Source organism: Lolium rigidum, chromosome 4, assembly GCF_022539505.1.
Source record: "Lolium rigidum isolate FL_2022 chromosome 4, APGP_CSIRO_Lrig_0.1, whole genome shotgun sequence".
Lineage (NCBI taxonomy): Eukaryota > Viridiplantae > Streptophyta > Magnoliopsida > Poales > Poaceae > Lolium > Lolium rigidum.
Genome location: NC_061511.1, coordinates 273,769,328 through 273,775,819, shown reverse-complemented (window position 1 = coordinate 273,775,819; position 6,492 = coordinate 273,769,328).

Sequence of the window (6,492 nt, the reverse complement as noted above, 5' to 3'; positions counted from 1 at the left end):
ATGTAGGCGACGTCATGGCTGTACGGTGAGCATTAATGACGCGGTACGGCGAGGTGTACTATGGTCGGGCAAGGGCGCGTACTGGTGCGGATGCGGCGGGATTGTGTCGTCGTCTCCGGCGGCGGCGGGCACGGGTCGGCTACGTCAGCGTGTCCTTCGTGTTCCCCGTGCTGCGGCGAGACTCGTGGCGAGAAAGGGGGTCCGGGGAAGGCACAGAACGTCGAGGCGATGCGTGCACCGTGGCGTTCGCCGTGCACGCTCTGGCGCGTGCGTGCACGTCACTGGCACGTCTGGGCGTCGCGTCCCTGGCGTGTCTGGTGCACGAAAACGTCGAGCAAGGTGTCGAGCAGACTCAGGGAAGTGTGGTGCACGCGTTTGACAAGGTGGAGCATGCTGGGGGTGGGCCAGAAGAGGAGTTGGCATGGTGAGCTCATGCCATGCCACGGCATGGCATGGTTTCCTTCTATTGATGATGCAATGGTGTACCATTTCTTGTCCGATGTGCTTGGCAGGGTAGAGAGAGGTCAATGGAGTACAAACGCTGACCTAATGGGGATGGTTTAGGCTATTACATGCTGGACATTGCAATGTATGTGAATTTCAGTTTTGTGCTCACAACATGTTTGTTGAAATGGCCGCAAGAGAAAAGTTTGCAAAATTTGAAGTTATTTTTGGTGGAGTGTAAAGATATAATATGAGAAGTAGAATGGAGGTGGTGGTGGTCAAAATGGTGTTTATATGCAAAATCTCAAATTGCATATGATCTTCATTTTGTAATCTGGTTCCAACTTTGCTTGATCATATCCTTGGATCCAAAGAGAGTTTGCAGAGGGGTGCTTAAGCAAAGTTGTTCACTTTTATGTTGTCTTGGATGAGGTGCAAAGTTTGGGCAAAGTTTAGTTTAGAATTCCTTAAATAACAAGGCTCAAAGTGGGCATCAGGCTAAGAATGTCACATGTGACCATATTGCATGTGAATTAGAAATTGCCTTTGTTTTCAATTTGATTTGAGTTTCTTTGTTTCCAAAAGTGTTTATAAGTGTTTAGTAACCATCTCTAATCAATGGTGCAAGCCAAAAGGATCTAGGTTAAAGATTCTCAAAATTGGCCATAGCCACATATGTGTTTTTGGAAACTCCTTCTATTTTCAAATTGATTTGGTTTCTCTTGACCCCATTGATGTGGTTGAGGTTTAAAAGGATATAAGAAAGTAATCCAAGCACTGGAAACAGGTTTGGTGGCCTTTGGCTCAAGTTTGTATTTTTGGCCATTTCTCCTCATATGCCTCTAGGGACATTTTAAAGTTTTCTTTATTTTGTTTGGTTTTAACTTGGATTGGCTTGATTGAGTACTAGGTAAGCTTCTTTAATATTTTCAAACCATCTGGGCAAGGTAGAGGTGCTTAGGTCAAAACTGGGTAATATGGCTATGTGCCACATATGCCTCTATGCATGTGTTTATTCTATAATTGTTTCTCACTTGAATTGGATGGTAAGTACTTGGTTGAGTGTGTTGAGGTATTTCCAAAATATCTACCAAGGTTAACACTCAAGGTTGGAGCATTTGCAAAAAGTAGCCATAGGCTTGAAAATGCCTTTTCCTTACTTAAGATCACCTCTTTTTATTTTGGTTTTTCAAAGATTGGTGACAAGAGAGATGAGGTTTAGGGTTTAGTGGGGTTCACCATGGTTCACCACTATTTAGCAAAAATATTAAAGGTAGGGTTCAAGATTTACCTCTTAGGGCTATATGCCTATATATGTCTTTTTCTTTATTTTGGTTTCTCAAAATAGATCCATTTGTATTTTGAGAAGATCAAGGTTTAGGGTTTTTCTTATTTGATTTCTTTCTCTTTTATTTTATTGGGGTTTGTGATCTTCACTTGATTACTTTAGGGTTTTAGGGTTTATCACATAAGCATAATAACACTCATCATGGCAAAACACAAGTATTAGGTATGAGCACTATGCATAGCACTCTAAATAAGAAAAGTTTTTGTTGGTTCTCATTTTTTAAAAAGGAAATTCATTTTCTCTTTGTTTTGAAATTTGGGGTGTTACATTTGGTGTGAAGGAAGTTTTCAAGGGTCAAGAGAGGAGGATGATATATGATCAAGAAGAGTGAAAAGTCTAAGATTGGGGATGCCCCCGTGGTTCATCCCTGCATATTTCAAGAAGACTCAAGCGTCTAAGCTTGGGGATGCCCAAGGCATCCCCTTCTTCATCAACTTATCAGGTTTCTTCTATTGAAACTATATTTTTATTCGGTCACATCATATGTTCTTTACTTGGAGCGTCTGTGTGTTTTTATTTTTGTTTATGTTTGAATAAATTCGGATCCTAGCAATCCTTGTTTGGGAGAGAGACACGCTCCGCTTTTTCATATGAACACTTGTGTTCTTCGTTTTACTTTTAATGTTCAATGATAAAAGTTGGAAGCTATTGCATTTATTGCTATTTGGTTGGAAAAAGAAAATGCCTCATATTGTCTTGGATAATTTGATACTTGGCAATTGTTTTGAGCTCTCAAGTAGATCATGATTAAGCTCTTGCATCATGTAGTTTAAACCTATTAGTGGAGAACTACCGTAGAGCTTGTTGAAATTGGTTTGCGTGATTGGTCTCTCTAAGGTCTAGATATTTTCTGGTAAAAGTGTTTGAGCAACAAGGAAGACAGTGTAGAATTTTATAATGCTTGCAATATGTTCTTATGTAAGTTTTGCTGTACCGGTTCATACTGGTGTTTGCTTCAAACAACCTTTCTAGCCAAAGCCTTGTACTGAGAGGAAATGCTTCTCGTGCATCCAAAACCTTGAGCCAAAACCTATGCCATGTGTGTCCACCATATCTACCTACTATGTGGTATTTCCTGCCATTCCAAGCAAATACTTCATGTGCTACCTTTAAACAATTCAAAAGCTATTATCTCTTATTTGTGTCAATGTTTTATAGCTCATGAGGAAGTATGTGGTGTTTATCTTTCAATCTTCTCATTTACTCCGGACAGACTCTCACCAATGGACTAGTGGCTACATCCGCTTATCCAATAATTTTGCAAAAAGAGCTGGCAATGGGGTTCCCAGCCCCAATTAATTAACCTTCACTAATAATTCTCTTCACGTGTTTTGCCCTGATCTATCAGTAAGCAACTTAATTTTTCAAATAGACACTCCTTCATGGTATGTGATGGTTGGAAGGCACCCGAGGATTCGGTTAGCCATGGCTTGTGTAAGCAAAAGGTTGGGAGGAGTGTCATCTAAAAAATAAAAAAATAAAAACTAAACTAAAGTACATGTGTAAACAAAAGAGAAGAGGGATGATCTACCTTGCTGGTAGAGATAACGTCCTTCATGGGAGCCGCTCTTGAAAGTCTGGTTGATAAGGTAGTTAGAGTACCCATTACCATTCGTTGACAACAACAAACACCTCTCAAAACTTTACTTTTTATGCTCTCTATATGATTTCAAAACTTAAAAAGCTCTAGCACATGATTTAATCCCTGCTTCCCTCTGCGAAGGGCCTTTCTTTTACTTTATGTTGAGTCTGTTTACCTACTTCCTTCCATCTTAGAAGCAAATACTTGTGTCAACTGTGCATTGATTCTTACATACTTGCTTATTTGCATTCATCATATTACTTTGTGTTGACAATTATCCATGAGATATGCATGTTGAAAGTTGAAAGCAACTGCTGAAACTTAAATCTTCCTCTCGTGTTGCTTCAATGCCTTTACTTTGAATTTATTGTTTTATGAGTTAACTCTTATGCAAGACTTTTGATGCTTGTCTTGAAAGTATTATTCATGAAAAGTTTTGCTATATGTTATCTATTTGTTAGCAACTATAGATCATTGCCTTGAGTCACTTCATTCATCTCATATGCTTTATAATAGGATGATCAAGATTATGTAAGTAGCATGTCACTACAGAAATTACTCTTTTTATCATTTACCTACTCGAGGGCGAGCAGGAACTAAGCTTGGGGATGCTGATACGTCTCCAACGTACCTATAATTTCTGATGTTCCATGCTTGTTTTATGACAATACTTACATGTTTTGCTTGCACTTTATAATGTTTTTATGCATTTTCCGGAACTAACCTATTAACGAGATGCCGAAGGGCCAGTTGTTGTTTTCTGTTGTTTTTGGTTCCAGAAAGGCTGTTCGGGCAATATTCTCGGAATTCGACGAAACGAAGACCCAACATCTTATTTTTCCCGGAACCTTCCAGAAAGTCAGAGGGGGACCAGAGGGGTGCCCTGGGGGCCCCACACAACAGGGCCACGCGGGCTCCACCATGGCCGCGCCGGCCTATGGGGAGGGAGCCCTGGCGCCCTTCCGACTCCGCCTCTTCGCCTATAAAGTCGCTCGCGACCTAAAAACCCGATACGAATTGATGAAACTCCAGAAAGACTCCAGGGGCGCCGCCGCCATCGCAAAACTCCAATTCGGGGGACAGAATCTCTGTTCCGGCACGCCGCCAGGACGGGGAAGTGCCCTCGGAAGCCATCTCCATCGACGCCACCGCCTCCATCATGCTCCGTGAGTAGTTCCCCCATGGACTACGGGTTCTAGCTGTAGCTAGTTGGTATTCTCTCCCCACATGTACTTCAATACAATGATCTCATGAGCTGCCTTACATGATTGAGATTCATCTGATGTAATCGGTGTTGTGTTTGTTGGGATCCGATGGATTGTTACATTATGATTAGTCTATCTATAAAGTTTGTGAAGTTATTGTTGCTGCAATCTTGTTGTGTTTAATGCTTGTCACTAGGGCCCGAGTGGCATGATCTTAGATTTAAGCTCTATACTTATTGCTTAGATTGTATCTACAAGTTGTTTGCACATGTCTATGTCTGGAACCAAAGGCCCCAAAGTGACAGAAATTGGGATAACTGGAGGGGAAGGCTTAGGTATGAGGATCACATGTTTTCACGGAGTGTTAATGCTTTGCTCCGGTGCTCTATTAAAAGGAGTACCTTAATTTCCAGTTGATTCCCTAGAGGCCCGGCTGCCACCGGCTGGTAGGACAAAAGATGTTGTACAAGTTTCTCATTGCGAGCACGTATGACTATATATTGAAAACATGCCTACATGATTAATAATCTTGATGTTCTGTCTTAATGCTATTTCAATCCTATCAATTGCCCAACTGTAATTTGTTCACCCAACACTTGTTATTGGAGAGTTACCACTAGTGTAGATAGCTGGGAACCCCGGTCCATCTTTCATCATCATATACTCGTTCTACATGACATTGGAAGTAGTATCAACTATTTTCTGGTGCCATTGCTCTCATATTATTGCTACTCTGCCGTGTTACTTGTTACTACTACTCCCATATTATCGTCGCTTTCACATCACCCCTGTTACTACTGCTTTTTCAGGTGCAGCTGAATTGACAACTCAGTTGTTAAGGCTTATAAGTATTCTTTACCTCCCCTTGTGTCGAATCAATAAATTTGGGTTTTACTTCCCTCGAAGACTGTTGCGATCCCCTATACTTGTGGGTTATCAGTGATCTTGGTGCAAGTATTTCTGTTATGCCTAAGAAAATCTATGATATGCTTGACTTGCCACCATTGAAAAATTGTTATTTGGATGTTAATCTTGCTGATAATGCAATAAAGAAACCTTTGGGGAGGATTGATAATGTTCACATTACGGTTAACAATAACCTTGTCCCCATTGATTTTGTTGTCTTGGATATTGAATGCAATGCATCTTGTCCCATTATAATGGGAAGACCTTTTCTTCGAACTGTTGGTGCTACTATTGATATGAAGGAAGGTAATATTAAATATCAATTTCCTCTCAAGAAAGGTATGGAACACTTCCCTAGAAATAGAATGAAGTTACCTTATGATTCTATTATTAGAACAAATTATGATGTTGATGCTTCGTCTCTTGACAATACTTGATTCACACTTCTCGCGCCTAGTCGAAAGGCGTTAAAGAAAAGCGCTTATGGGAGACAACCCATTATTTTACTTCTGCACTTTTGTTTTATATTTGAGTCTTGGGAGTTTTTACTACTGTAGCAACCTCTCCTTATCTTTATTTTATTGCATTGTTGTGCCAAGTAAAGTCTTTGATAGTAATGTTGATACTAGATTTGGATTACTGCGCAGAAACAGATTTCTTGCTGTCACGAAATTGAGTAGCCCCGTCTGTATATAACTCACAAAATTCTGCCAATTTTCGTGCGTGATCCTCAGATATGTACGCAACTTTAATTCAATTTGAGCATTTTCATCTGAGCAAGTTAAGTGCCCCACAAAAATTCGTCTTTACGGACTGTTCTGTTTTGACAGATTCTGCCTTTTATTTCGCATTGCCTGTTTTGCTATGTTTGATGGATTTATTTGTTCCATTAACTTTCAGTAGCTTTGTGCAATGTCCAGAAGTGTTAAGAATGATTATGTCACCTCTGAATATATGAATTTTCAATTATGCACTAACCCTCTAATGAGTTTGTTTCGAGTTTGGTG